The 15281-nt window shown below is 45.1% G+C and overlaps 1 protein-coding gene across 8 annotated transcripts in view; it reads right to left on the minus strand.

The window, feature by feature from the left end:
• lhfpl2b (LHFPL tetraspan subfamily member 2b) overlaps window positions 1–15281 on the minus strand; it is a 222823-nt gene that overhangs the window by 56569 nt on the left and 150973 nt on the right. Inside the window, exon 1 of one of the 8 annotated variants that reach the window (XM_038805557.1) lies at window positions 13682–13716. The exons of the other annotated variants lie outside the window; for them this stretch is intronic. The gene's annotated coding sequence lies outside the window, so the exon portion shown is untranslated. Of the gene's footprint in view, window positions 1–13681; window positions 13717–15281 lie in introns of those variants that run through there. 8 annotated transcript variants of the gene reach the window in all.

The raw sequence follows: 15281 nt of genomic DNA on the forward strand, positions 1-15281 counted from the left end.
CACAAAAGCTATTTGTTGCAGTAATGGCCTGACAACAGAAATTAGTGCTGAAGTAACACAATTCTTCTTTCTGTTACTCTGCAAGAATATATTTGAATGGGCTTCTTATGCTTAATACAGCTTTAATAAAGAGAAATATTTCATCTTTATTTTCCATTCCCGTGGGAGCCAAATTACATTTTTATAAAAGGTGACTTGTTCATTTTGGGGAAGAACCCTGGCACAGTTATAAAATCCAAGTGTAAAAGTTCAGGAATGCACAAACTCGGCTTTGAAATTCTCTGTTCTGCTTAATTGAATAAAATTAGGTATTGTGATCTGGAATTTGTAAAGTACAGATTTCACCTTCCAGCTATGGTCTGGGCGGGATGTAAAGGATACATTTTCCTCTAACATTTTCTAATGTTAACCACATTTGACATAGGTAAAGAATAATACACATAAAGGTGTAGATTTAGCTCTGGCCGTCAGGTTGCGTTCTCCTACTGTTGGACATTAGGTGTTGGCACTACACAATGTACTTAATATTTCGGTCAATGTACTTCATATTTCTTAGGATTTAATTTAACACACAAGCCTATTCATATTGACTGATGCCTATTGAGGTCCTATGAGCTTCTGGCACACATTATGTGTAATGATGTTTAACCACTGGCACGATGGCACAGTAGTTAGCACTGCTGCCTCACAGCTCCAGGGACCAGGGTTCGATTCCCGACTTGGGTCACTGTCTGTGTGGAGTTTGCACTTTCTCCCCGTGCCTGCGTTGGTTTCCTCTGGGTGCTCCGGTTTCTTCCCACAGTCCAAAGATGTGCAGGTTAGGTTGATTGGCTGTGCTAAATTACACCTTAATGACCAATAGGTAGGTCAGGTTACTGGGTTACGGGGATAGGATGGAGGCGTGGACTTAAGCGGGGTGCTCTTTCCAAGAGGCGGTGCAGACTCGATGGCTGAATGGCCTTCTTCTGCACTGAAAATTCTACGACTCACCATTTATATTTACTTAAGATAATGCTTTCAAACTTAGGTTCACACCAATGTTCCCTCTAAGCTACATGGCCACGGTCAAGGCGGCCCCTTTAAGTTAGCAGACATGGGCAGTCCTACAAAAAAAATTTGAAGGCCCACGCATTTAAACATATAGTCCATACACTACAAAAAAAAATTAGATGACCTATAAGACCATAAGAAATAGGGAGGGGAGTAGGCCATTCCGTTCTTTCAACCTGCTCTACCATTTATTAAGATCATGGTTGATCTAACACTCACGAAGACCATTTTTCTGCCTTCTCTCTGTAACCTTCAATTCCCCTACTGATCAAAAACCGATCAATCTCAGCCTTGAAAATGTCCAAGGACTCAGCCTTCACAGCTTCCTGCAGTAAAGAATCCCAAAGATTCACTGCTCTTTGAGAGAAGAAATTATTCCTCAAATCCGTCTCAAATGAGCATCCCCCCCCCCTTCAGTCTGTAACTATGCCCCTAGTCCTACACTCTCTCATGAATGCAGGACTACACATCTTCCCAACATTTACTCTGTCTAACCCCCGAAGAATCTTGGGCCGGATTCTCCAGTCCACCAGCCACGTTTTCCTGGGCGGTGCGCCCTCACCAGCAGCGGAATTCTCCCTTCCCCCCACCTGCCAATGGGATTTCCCATTGTGGCCACTCCACACCGCTCGGAAACCCGTGGGCGTGGATGCATTGCCAGCGCAATGGAGAATTCGCCGGCAGAGAATCCAGCCCCTTATATTTCAATCATATCACCGCTCATTCTTCTAAATTCCAGGGAATACAGACCCAACCTGTTTAATTTTTCCTCATACGGCACTCCCTCCATACCCGGTGTCAGACTAGTAAATCTCCTCGGTAATATCTCCAATGATAATATATTTTTCCTTAATTAAGGGGACTAAAACTGTACACAGTATTCCAAATGCGATCTCACCAGTATCTTGCACAGTTGCAGCAATACCTCTTTACTTTTACACTCCAGCCTCCTTGAAATAAAAGCCAGCATTCCATTTGCCTACCTTTTAACCTGTGTGCTAGCTTTATGGGTTTCATGAACAAGAACTCCAAGTCCCTTTGTGCTGAAGCTTTTTGCAGTCTCTCTCCGTTTAAATAATAATCTTCTCATTCTTTTTCCCAAAATGAACAATCTCACATTTTCCCACATTCAGTTCCATTTGCCAATTTTCTGCCCACTCACATAACCTGTCAATATCTCTCTGTAAACTATTCATATCCTCCTTACAATCTGCCTTCCCTCCCACCTTTGCATGATCCACAAATGTGACCACAGTACACTCTGTTCCTTTCTCCAAATCATTAATATATATTGTGAAGAGGTGTCGTCTCAAGACTGATCCCTGTGGCACTCCAATGATTACTGCCCTCCAACCTGCGAAAGACCCCCTCCTCACTACTCAACGTATTGTTAGTTAGACAATCCTCTAGCCATGCCAGAATATTACCTCCAACACCATAAGCTTCTACCTTGTGTAGTAGCCTTTTGTGTGGCACCTTGTCAAATTCCTTTTGAAAATCCAAATACACATCGACTGGGTCTCTGCTATTTATTCTGGGTTGATACCTCCTCAAAGAACGCTAATAAATTTGTCAGATATTATTTCCCCTTCATGAAACCATGCTGACTCCTGTTTGATCAGATTATGACTTTCCAAATATACTGCTATTCTCTCCTTAATAATCAATTCTAATAATCAATTCAGTTTTCCAATAACTGAAGTTAGACTAAGTAGCCTGCAGCTCCCTGCATTTTACCCCCTTCCCTTTTTGGACAAGGGTACCACATTGGCAGTTTTCTAATCCTTTGGCACAGTTCCAGAATCTAAGGATTTTTGGAAAATGACTGCCAATGCATCCATGATCACTGTCGCTACCTCCTTTAAGATCCTGGGGTGTAAACCATCAGGTCCAGGGGACTTATCAGCCTTTAACCCCATTAATGTGGAGCAATGGATCAGCACTCACATCGTGACCCCGCCAGTACTGGTAATGATTCTACCAGCAGACTAAATTCCAAAGGGAGCTTCAGGAGAAGAATCCACACAAGAATCCTAATCAAAGTCCAGTTTGTACACATCCCACCGTTCCCAGAACCTGTGCCAATGCTTCAAGAATTTGAAACCCATCCTCCTACACCAATTGGTTCACACTCCATGACTGTAGGTCTTGCCATGAGGGCAGTCACGCAGCCTGCACCGAAGGCCTCTGTCAATACAACCGGAGGTCGGGATGCACAAGAGCAGTCAGGCTACCCTCCCTTTCTCTGGGGATGACACCAGCACATTGCTCAGTGCGTCCTTGTACAGAGCAACTATGTAAACCTCTGCCTGGATGACCAGAGGGGGGAATCAAGGCTGCTTTGGTTCATCTTTCTGGCACCATGCACTGATTTTCAATTACGCAACATCAGCAAAGTATCTTAATCAATAGTTTATCTGTTCTCTTTGGGGAGGGGAAGAAAGGATTGAGATTGGGACCATTTAACCAGCTCTTTTCTCCACAGCACAGACACCAGTGAAGTGTGAAGATAATTCGATGGCTGGTGCCAAGGGAGCAATTTGATGTAAATGTAAAACAATCAGGAGAGATCTAAAACTTATTGCTGATTCGCTATCACTTGTCGACATTATTGCACAAAGGCAAGATATACCCCACCATGTGGCCATATATTGTTTGTACACTTTGATGTTTGGCTGTTGTTCGAGGAAATGGCAATGTAAATGATAGGAGTGCCATCTGGAAACTAAAGTCCAAAACCAGCTGCGTAGTGGTGTGGAAATTACTGTTGAGAGTATTACAGCTGCCACAAACATTGGGAAAACAACACCACCTGATAGCTTATCACCATTTACAATGAAAGTTCACGGAACTGAAACACCGAGAAGGATTTTCAGGGTGTCAAGGAGACTCTGAGGGTTGAAAATGGCGGGTAGGCCCCGATTCTAGGATCCCTAATCCAATTCCCATGGCTTTTGATTTTCAGCAGTGCCATTTAAGAGTGTGGACTGCTTTGGGTCATAAGGCTCCAAACTGCACTCTTGACCTGGCCGGCTCCATTTTGGGGATTGGCATGTGCTAGTTCTCCGTCTTCTTCATGGAGTTGGGCTGGCTTTTCAAAGAATTGTGGCTCATGGTGTTATGAAACATCATCTGCGTGAGGGAATTGTTTGGAAGGCAAGTTCAAAAAGTCTTATCCATATCCTTCATGCCAGATTATTCCCCCTTACCCATTCCCAATGGCCTCTCAAACCCACCCTGCCAAGTGTAGCCACCTGGGGTGGCCACGTCCCGATTTCAAAATGGACACTTGCAAAGAGTAAAGGGAAAATTGGACAGTGCTAAGAAAACAAGCAGGTGCAAGGTTTGCCTGTGGATTGGAGTTTGCAGCTCCCAGACAAAACCGATACTACAAGCCATTAGCATAGTAATGAGCTATCTCCGGGGACAAAAGAGAAACATTTAAGCAATCGGTACCAAGGCAGACTCCCCGGTGCCAGTGGAGACTAAAACAAAGGCAGGCCAACGGTCACCTAGAACCCGCCCAGTGATCAAGCAATGACCCCTTTATTGGAGAAATCAATACAAATGATTAGGACATGGTCCAATTAATTGGGGCCAAGTTCAGGAACCGCCCAAAAGAGCGTGAAGCCCGTTTGGGTTATATAGAGGAGCCCCCAAGACAGATCACTCTTCTTCTTCTTCACCTTCATCTTGGCCTTGGCTCTCAGCGACGAGAGACCCGCCAAGCACCAGCCAGGTAAGTCTAAAGTCAACGCACGCTGCGAGATAGGCGCTCATAGCTACTATTCGATACCAGTTCAATGCCAGCAGCCTCAGAACCGGACAACAGCCATTGTTCCTCTGACTGAGTGGGCACCCGAAGCTAAGTATAGGCTTTTAGTAGTAGTTGTAGTTTAGTGAGCAGAGTTTGTGCATGAGTAACACACATTGACTGTGTGTGTAAATAAATTGCATTGATTTCAAACTTACTAACTGGTGTATCGAGTCTTTGATCAGTATTCGGTTTTGAACCTTGTGGTGGTATCAGAAAGATACCTGGCGACTCTTGAGCAAAGGTAATTAAAACAGAGAAAATTAAGGAGAGCATAACAAGCAACATTTACTGGCGACATCTGACGGGAATCAACTTAGAAGTGCCCCCCCCCACTCCGACAGAACCCAAAATTTGAATTAGAAATCCAATTGGAAACAGAAAAACCACAAGCGTTTGAGCAATACTGATCAAGCCTCCAGAATTCGGAATTGTGTTAATGCATGCGTACTAACAGGGATATAAGCTAAACCTGAGAGATTTTGTTGCGTAAAACTGTCGGGAGTTTTGTAGGCCGGAAATTAGCGTAAGCCGTACCCGTGTCTACCGAACCACTTTATCACCCCCTGTTCCAAATTCAGTAGAGAACCCAGAGATAGGAAAGATGGCAATGAAGGCAATGGAACGCCTTATGAATCCACAGGAATTCGAGGTCGCAGCGACCAGTAGAGTAGGACAGTGTCCCGTTTGGGAAGAGGAAATTAGAAAGTACCTCAAAGGGAAAGGATGGCCCCTTTGGAGTGAATTCTGTGCTAATGAGGAAACAGGTCCCGGGAGTATAGGACTTGGTGGGAGAACCTGACAGAGATCCACAAGAAGAGCTTGGGAAAACCTCGCAAGGCGATGGCAATCGTGTCCTGTCTGGCACAATTGCGAGGCACCGAGGACGTTGTTCGGACGTTCTGTAGAGAGATAGAGGAGAGAGATAGAACCAGTGAGGTAGACGTGAGTGAGATAGAGAAGGAAAATAAAGAGTTGAGAGAGAAGTTAGCAGCAAAGGACAGAGAGCTGGATGATGCCAAGAGGGCACGCCAGTCTTGTCTTGCGCACTTAAGTAGCTTCCAGACACAGTATGATAAGGCCTATCAGGACACATAACGTGCGGTCTTGGTAAGAAAGGAAACCGAGCAGCAGGTAGAAACATTGCAGAAAGAGTGCAATGACTTAGAAGTAGCCCTAAAGAGCACTCCATGCTTCCACAATGGAACAAAGAGCTCCGTAGACCACGCAAAGTGCCGGAAGCAAATTGCAGAATTGCAATCCCTACTTTCAGTTCAGAATGGATTTCAGAGCACATTTGGACCTCAATTAGACCAGGAAAACGGTCCCGATTGGCAGGAATTAAATGAAACGGCCCATAGATACGTACATGGAGCATGTACGCAGGAGAAGCCCCAGAAAAGGAGAGCACCCCAACCCCCCACTGAACAGGCAGAACACACCCCCATGAACCCGGTAACCACACACCGCAGGGCCGCAGCAGGAGAAGCAGGTTTCCTTTACATAACCCCCTTAACCGTGACTCAATTATGGGACGCGTGTGAAAAAATTACAACGTTCCTCCCCACTTCAGACCCCCACCAATTTTTCGCTAAAGTAAAACAGCAGGCCACCATGTACGGCCTGGACGAGAGAGAGTAGGTAAAGCTCACAGTTTTGAGCCTCAGTTGTAGCAGCCCTTCCCGACCCACAGAATGTAGGAGGGGGCACGCTCCAAGAGATGCACACAGCGATCCTTGATGCGATCGGCTACAACAGAGGAGGCCCGGTAGAAGGCCTAAACAGATGTAGGCAAAAGAAAACAGAGCACCCCACAGCGTTTGCTGGACGCTTGTGGATACACTTCACAGCAGTTTTTGGAGAATTAGCCCGCGCCCATTTGTCCGCAGATAACATGGCCAAGTGGTTTCGAATCCTGGTCTCCCATGCAACAGAGGCAGGACAGAGAGTTTGTGCGAATTACGACCCCTCAGATGAGGCCCACAATGAGAAATGGGTTTTGAAAAGGTTGTCCCACGCTTGGGATCAATCCGTTCAGAACAACACCGCATTTAAGAAACCCGAGGAAGAACAGGCAGATGCAGACATGCATACAGTTAAAGTGCACCAGAACCCCGCATGGGTAAATGAGTAGGAACAGCCCACCCCAGCCCAAATCACAGGAGTGTTACAACTGTGGACAGTTAGGACACTTTGCACGAGAGTGCAACGCGCCACAGAAACAAAAGAGAGTCCAACAGATAGGCACCCTAAATAGGAATAGGGCAACGCCTATCCATAGTGTTAGCGCCTGTTCAGACAATGGAGACATGAACGGCACAGACTGACGGTGTTCGGGCTCCCCAACTTGGGTCTGCGACACCCTTTGGGATATGTCCGGTTGACCGGTCGTGGCATGAAAAATCCGGGGTCAGCCCGTAGAATTTCTTTGGGACACAGGAGGGTCCCGCACCACACTTAATTCCTCCACCATGTTTCAGAGGGACACGTGGCCCACAACAGGACACCATCACCCTCAGCAGCTTTACAGGTCACTTACAACAGGGACACATCACAGCCCCTGTAGCAATACAAATCAGTAACATAACCACCAAGCACCCCATAGTGTTAGTTGATCTGCCCCACACAGCAGAACATATTTTAGGGATCGATTTTATGAGCTCCCACAACCTTTCCTTTGATCCAGTCAATAAGTCTGTATAGAAAATGGCAAAGGCATCACGAGCCCCCGCCACACTCACAGTAGGAGAGTATGTAAACAGGATTAGCTCGGTAGGACCCGCGAACCATTAGTGCAGAGACAGGTTTTGGCAGTCCTGCAAGAACACGAAGCAGCATTTGCACAGCACAAGCACGAATGTGGCAGAATGGCTGGCTCTGTGCAGATTACAGGTCCTGACCCCAGACCCCAGTACGGATTTCCCCAGGAAGCAGAGGGAGAAATCTCAAAAGTGATAGACAGTTTATTAGACCAGGGCGTACTGAGATCAGTAGCCTCCACAAATAATGCCCCGATTTAGCCCGTCAGGAAACCAGATGGATTATGGCGACTGACCATTGATTATCGGGAACTGAACAAAGTAACCCCAGCAGCAGCCCCACCGTAGCAACGGGTCCCGAGATCATGCTCAAACAGGGACTTCAGTCACGAATTTTCACAGTTTTGGACATTAGTAACGACTTTTGGTCCATTCCATTGGCTAAAACGTTCCAGTATAAATTCGTATTCACATTTAAAGGACAGCAGTACATGTGGACATGCCTTCCACAAGGCTTCCACAACTCCCCCTCCATTTTCCACTGACAGCTGGCAAATGGATTAGCTAAGTTTTCCTGCCCCGAATGTCTGGTCCAGTATGTAGACGGCCTGCTACTACCGACAGACACAAAAGCAGAGCACATTTCGCTTCTCGCAGAACTCCTAGGACTCCTAAAGGAAATTGGCGTAAGGTAAATCCCAAAAAGGCCCAGATTTTGGAAGAAAAAGTGATATACCTGGGAACAGTAATCACGCATGGTAAACGCGAGATCGAGCAAAAGAGAATTGACTCGATCGTCAAATTGCCCCTTCCCCACAATGTCTCAGCCCTCCGGTCATTTTTAGGACTGGTTGGCTACTGCCGAAACCACATTGATGGTTTTGCCACTGAAGCAGCGCCCCTAATCTGACCTTCTCAAGAAAAAGGTACCTTGGGAATGGCTTCCGCAGCATACAGATGCCGTGGATGCTTTAAAAAGAGCACTCATCGCAGCCCCAGCACTACAGGTCCCAGAACCCCTATCCCCGTTCGCTATCGAGGTAGCAAGCACCGACCGAACCCTTTCGGCCGTGCTCCTCCAGGAATGCCATGACCAGTTAAGACCCATGACATACGCCTCACGTGTTTTAGACCCTGTGGAGCAGGGATTTACTGCCTGTGAAAGGCACCTGCTCGCAGCTTTTTGGGCAGTACAGTACTTCTCATACATCACACGACTCAATCCCATCACCATCCTCACAGAACACACCCCAACACAGCTTTTATTAGACGGCCGACTTAAAGATGGCACAGTCAGCCAAATCCGAGCAGCCCATTGGACCCTTCTTTTACAGGGATGGGACATCACAGTCAAACGGACAAAGACTCACAATTTCCTTGCAGATAATTTACAGTACCCAGGCACCCCTCATGAATGTGAGATTATCTCCACACAGCACAACACAGGCCCATTCATTCCAAAGCCACGCCCCAGGAAAATAGGTTGCACACCCCAGAGACACCAGCCCACAGACTGCACCCCTTAAAATTTATGTGGACGGCTCCTCCACGGTTTTGAATGGCAAACGAATAACAGGTTGCGGCATTTATGTAGAGGATGCGCAGGGACGCGCCCTAGAAGAGATTTCACTAAAGTTGCCAGGACACTTAGGCTCACAGGCAGCAGAACTGGCAGTGATAGCATACATAGTAGACCACCCCGACTCGTTCCCCACTCCAGCAGACATCTACTCAGACAGCTTGTATGTCTGCAATAGTTTGACGGAATTCCTACCCCTGTGGGAAACAAGTGTGATTTGTTTCCGCAGACGGAAAACCTCTACCATCAGCCTCATTATTCCGCCATATTTTAGAGCAGGCAAAGGATAGGAAATACGGAATTGTTAAAGTCCGCAGTCACCACCGTTCTTCACCCCCGTTAATGTTAAAGCAGACGCCCTAGCGAAGGCAGGTTCTAGACATGGTTATTTCTGGAACCCCCCCCCGAAGCACCCCAGTACACGCAGTTCAGGTCTCACAGACCAACATCCAGGATTTAGCGCAGGCACAGAAACAGGACGAGAAGCTCAGGGAAGTTTTAAAGGGAACCTTCCCAGCCCCTTCTGACAAATTTAAGAATTCCATGACCACACATGACGGTGTGATTCTAAAAGACAGCCTTTATGTAGTACCAAAGCAGGACAGGAACCAGCTCATTTTTCAGTTCCATGACAATCATGGACACCAAGGAATTGAACCCACTTTAGCCCACCTCAGACCGCTCTGCTGGTGGCCAAATTTAAAAGCCGATGCGACACATTACATAAAGAATTGCTTGATCAGTGCCCAGAACAATCCGGACAGATATGCAAAGAAGGCTCAACTTAGCCATACCCGCCCCGTTAATGGCCCCTGGACGAATCTCCAGATAGATTATATAGGACCCCTACCCCCTTGCAGAAACGGATATAAGTATGTGTTGGTGGTCATCGACACCTTCACAAAATGGGTGGAAGCTTTTCCATCACAAACAAATACAGCGAAAACAATGGCAAAAATCCTAACCCACCATGTCTTCACAAGGTGGGGACTCCCCTGCAGTATAGAGTTCGACCAAGGCTCCCATTTCACAGGACGAGTTATGAAAAACGTCCTCACAATTTTCGGTATAACCCAGAAGTTTCATATCGCGTACCACCCCCAGTCAAATGGTATAGTCGAACGCATGAATAGGACACTGAAAGCCACCCTTAGGACAATGGTTCAGCAGAATAATAGCACCTGGGATTTAGTTCTCCCATTTGCGTTAATGTTTTTACGAAACACGGTATCCACGTCCACAGGATACACCCCCCACACTCTCATGACCGGACGCCCCATGAAAGGAGCGGAATATTTATTAGGTTTGGATTTGACCAGCCCCGCAGTGACAACCCTCACACATGAAAACGCTGTGAAGCAGCTAATAGAGAATGTTAAAGCAGCCCAACTCGCAGCAGCTGTGAGACTGGGAACACGAAAGAAACAGAGCAAGGCTTGTTTCAATAAGACAGTGCATGCCACTGAGTTTGCAGTAGGGCAGCAAGTGATGCTTTCCCGATACAGTTAATTCCTTTTACAGAAATTCTCAGGTCCATACTCCATTTCGGACAAGGTAAGCCCTTCTGTATACAAAATCAAATATCCTAATGGAAAGTCTGCGTGGTTTCACATAAACCAGCTTAAGGCTTATGGCTCGCAGAATAGCCACACACACCACATCCTGCTCACAGCAGCAGACGAGCTCACCCCGCCCACAGAAGACACATTCCTACCCTCCCCAAGCCAGTCCAGCCTGTCCTCAGACACAACTTCAACTCCGCCCCCAGACACACGACTCCACCTCTCCCCGCCCCCAAACAGCAGCGACAGCGACAGCACTGACGACAGCCACAGCACTCCACGTTACAACTATCCCCCTGCACCAGGCCCCACTCCCAGCGATTCCGAGCATGATTCAAGTGACCTCTTTGAGATCACCTACATCAAAGCCACTGACCCAGACCCACCGCCCGACGATTACGGATTGAACACCAGCAGTTCAAAACTTGATACACGATTCTGGCACCGAGACAATTCGTCCAGGCTCATCTGGAACAATGAGATGGACCCCAATTCGCCCCACGCAGCTTTGGCAAAGTCGAGAGTATGGCAGCCGGGAAAAGATGATGACATTGAGTCTGACTCCCACCAAACGAATCCCTTTGCGATATGGGCCATATGGTGCAGTACTGCAAATGGTGCAGCTGAACCAGGATCCACAAAAAGGGGCCCCCACATTAAATGAAAAAATTACATACAGTTATATACAATAATAACAAGAGCACTCAGAGAGTTCAGACCTCCGCCAAGGGTTATGAAATCGAAGGGGAAAAAAATCCCCCCACCCCCCCAACATAAATGAAAGCAGGGGAAACTTTGTATGCAGTCTGTGAAATTTGTATACAATCTGTACAACGTCAGTGGGAAAAAAAACAAACACACACATACTCCGACAAAAACATAACCTCCTTGGCGGAAGTAAAAATAAAAATAATAGTAATGATAGAGGTTAATGATATACATTAATCTTGGGAATACAACAAAATTAGAATCTGGTAACTGCCCCACGGAGGCTCACGTGATCGTTCTTGTCTAAATCTTGTTCATGTCGGCTGTCCCGTTCAGTCGTCCACTGAGAATGAGACTGTGCAGGGGCGTTAGTAGCTCACTCAGCGTCCAGCGTGCCAACAGGCAACAACACACGTGCCAACATTGTAACTTTGTAAGTAAGCTGATTCCTTTTTTTTTAATGACACTGACAACAAATAATGTAATTAATGTTTCATAATTTTGTGGAAGTGCTTATGAAATGTCGTGAAACTCGTGAAAATGGCCAAATGGTGTATAGTGCTGCTTTTTACTATGTATGTATTTTCTATTTTTTATTTATCGCATGGTGGTGGACTGGTAGTGATAACTGAGTTTGTATTTCATTATGTCTGACAATGATATGTGTAACTGTGTTGATTGCCGCATAATAATTCAAACAAAATATTCTTTTTATTTCTGTATTTTACAGACCCCAAGAACCAAGATGAAACGTGTTCAGTTAAGTGGTGCACAAAAGCGAAAACTATCAAAAAAGAAACAAGAGAAGACTTTGGATTTAGAGTCCAAGACTGCAAAGCTGACTGATTTCTTCACACAAGTTCCACAACATGATGTACCGATTCCGGGTCAAAACCAATCTCCGTCATCAGAAGCGGACACAAATACGGTAAATACCACTTTGATCACTTCAGAATCAAAATATGATGACGTTAGAATCACCGAGGTGTCACAAGCAGGTTCATCTAGCACATGTCTCATTACTGATCTCACTTTGCCTGTAAAAAACCACCTGTGAGGAACTCATTCAACTAATGGCACAAAAGGTCCATGCGCTCATTGTTGACGAAGTAAAATCTTCTGGTTATTTTAGTTTGTCAGTTGACTCAACACCAGATCTATCACATATCGATCAGTTAAGTGTTGTACTTAGGTACTTAAAAGATGGACAGCCTATTGAACGCTTTTTAACCTTTCGGGAAATGAAAAGCCATACCGGTCAGGAAGTGGCAAATCAGGTTTTGCAGTACTTACGTGAAGCTTGTAGGCTAAACTTTTCAAAATGTAGGGGTCAGTCTTATGACAACGCTTCTGACATGTCTGGGCGTTATAAGGGGATGCAGCAAAAATTTTTAGAAACAAACAAGTTTGCTATATATGTGCCCTGTGCAGCTCATTCACTAAATCTGACTGCTGTCGAGAGGCAGTTAATTTCTTCTCTACAGTGCAGTTACTCTATACCTTTTTTTCAGCCTCAAGCAGCCGGTGGAAAATTCTTAAAGGTTGTATTGGAAATGAAAGTGTCTTAAAATCCCTCTCTGATACCAGATGGGAGGCACATGCTATGGCAACAGCAGCAATTTTGAAATCTTTCTTTAAAATTTTAGAAGCATTAGAATATATAGCCGAAGACCAGTCACAAAAGGGAGACGCTAGAAGAGAAGCAAATAATATTGCAGATAAGATGCAAGAGCTCGAATTCATTTTTATGTTGAATTTTTGGAATGAGATTTTGCAGAATTTTCACAGAGTAAGCCAAGTTCTACAAAGTGAGGATGTGAACTTAAAAACATGTGCAGATCTGTATGTATCATTAGCTGACCAACTGTGCACTTCACGAGATGAATTTGAAAGATATGAAGCAGCTACAAAGGAAATGCTACCAGATGTTGATTACAAGGCAGCTACAACTCGCAAACGTATCAGAAAGAAGGTACCCAATGATGGAGATGCACCAGAAGTATATCTGAATGCCAGAGATAAATTTCGTATCACCATCTTTTACACAATTGTTGACAAACTTGAAACTGAGATGAAAAGAAGAGGAGAGATATACAAAGAAATAGCAGAGAGATTTACTTATCTAAGTGATGTGCCACATAATGTCACTTCATCATCTACTAACATTGAAAGGTATTCTCAGTGCTGTCAAAAGCTGATTGATGATTACCCAGAGGACTTCAACAGTAATTTCTCAGCTGAGCTTCAGCAGTTTCATTCATATGTGCACCATAAGTTCAGTGCAACAAAAAATGTAAAAACAAGATTCAGTCATGCTGAACTTTATAAAATAATTGTAGAAGACAATATTGAGTGTGCCTTTCCAAATGTAGACATTGGCTTTCGTATATTTTTAACATTAATGGTCACAAATTGCTCAGCTGAGCGTTCATTTTCTCAGTTGAAGTATATTAAAAATCCTATCAGAACAACTATGCAACAAGGCAGGCTGGGTGCCTTATCTCTATTAAGTATAGAAGCAGATGTGTTACATAAGATTAGTTTTGAGGATCTGATCAAAGACTTTGCAATTAAAAAAAGGAGGAGAAAACTTTTCAAATATAAATAAAGTGCAGGTATACAAAAATAAACATTATTTTCCATCTTACTGTAAGTTTTGTTTAATTTCGATAAATAAAATTTTATTTTATGGTTTATTATTGTTTATATTTTGAATTACATATATATGGGGGCACCAAAATCTTTTAAGTGCTTAGGGCCTCTAAGGGTCTTAATCCGGCCCTGGTCCAGATAATGTTTAAAAAGGAACCGATATGGAGATACAGTGTCCTTTCTGATGGAACCTGCACCATGTTTGTTGCATGTTTGTTTGTATGTGTTTTGTTAAGTGTTCAATGTTTCGAAGTTGCACGTTTTCACAGCCCCATGCCACCACTCCTTCTAACGCCCCCTGGCAGTTAATGGAGCAAGTTCATCCACGGACAACTGCCTAGTTTGACTGCAGACATCTCTGAGCATTTGCCAGACACCGGTTCGTAACTGCTCTTCTGATTCGACGGTAGAGGCATTACTGCAACCCCCACGACGACCACATTCGTACCCGTTCTTGCCGGTTACTCAGGCAGTGGAGAAACGGCATTAATCCCCGCCCTGCCTGAGGACCCCTCAGCTACACTCGTGTAGAGCACATACCGTCCTACCCGGGGATTCCATCCATTTCTTACCCGCTGCGGCCTATACGCGCCTCATTTTGGCTCTTTTAGTTCAAAAGATTTGTGGTTTGTTTCACAGCGACCCGTAGGTTGCTTTCCTCATGTGATTTACACCCACAAACATTGGGATGGTAAATCGCACAGGCTGCGAGACGGCTCGCACTGTGTCACTTTTTCCAAAATGTCTTGTCCAGCAATTCGTTTTTTTTTAAATGAGGGAGTCACAGATGGTGACCAATTATAAAGGGTAATTGGCAATAAAGGACAGACAGACAAACACACGAGATCTTAAGCAAGATAATAACAGGTATTATGCTTGTGTTCACATGATTCCAGAAGCCTGAAGAATACAAGAGAAGAAAAGAGGAGAGAAGAAAAGATGAAGACAACCTCCATCTTTGTGACATGGATCTTAGCTGGATCCCTTCGGTTGCGCGCGGAGGCTAAACCCCTCACCGCCACCCCACAGGCCGTCAATGATTCCCTCCCCCACAGTACACAGAGCCGAGCAACAGTCAGCAGTACCCCAACCTGGTGTGATAAATTTATCACTTGGTATTCACTCTCATATGTTGTAGAAGCACTTTTAGCACTGGC

Source organism: Scyliorhinus canicula, chromosome 8 (genome assembly GCF_902713615.1).
Source record: "Scyliorhinus canicula chromosome 8, sScyCan1.1, whole genome shotgun sequence".
In the NCBI taxonomy this organism is placed as follows: domain Eukaryota; kingdom Metazoa; phylum Chordata; class Chondrichthyes; order Carcharhiniformes; family Scyliorhinidae; genus Scyliorhinus; species Scyliorhinus canicula.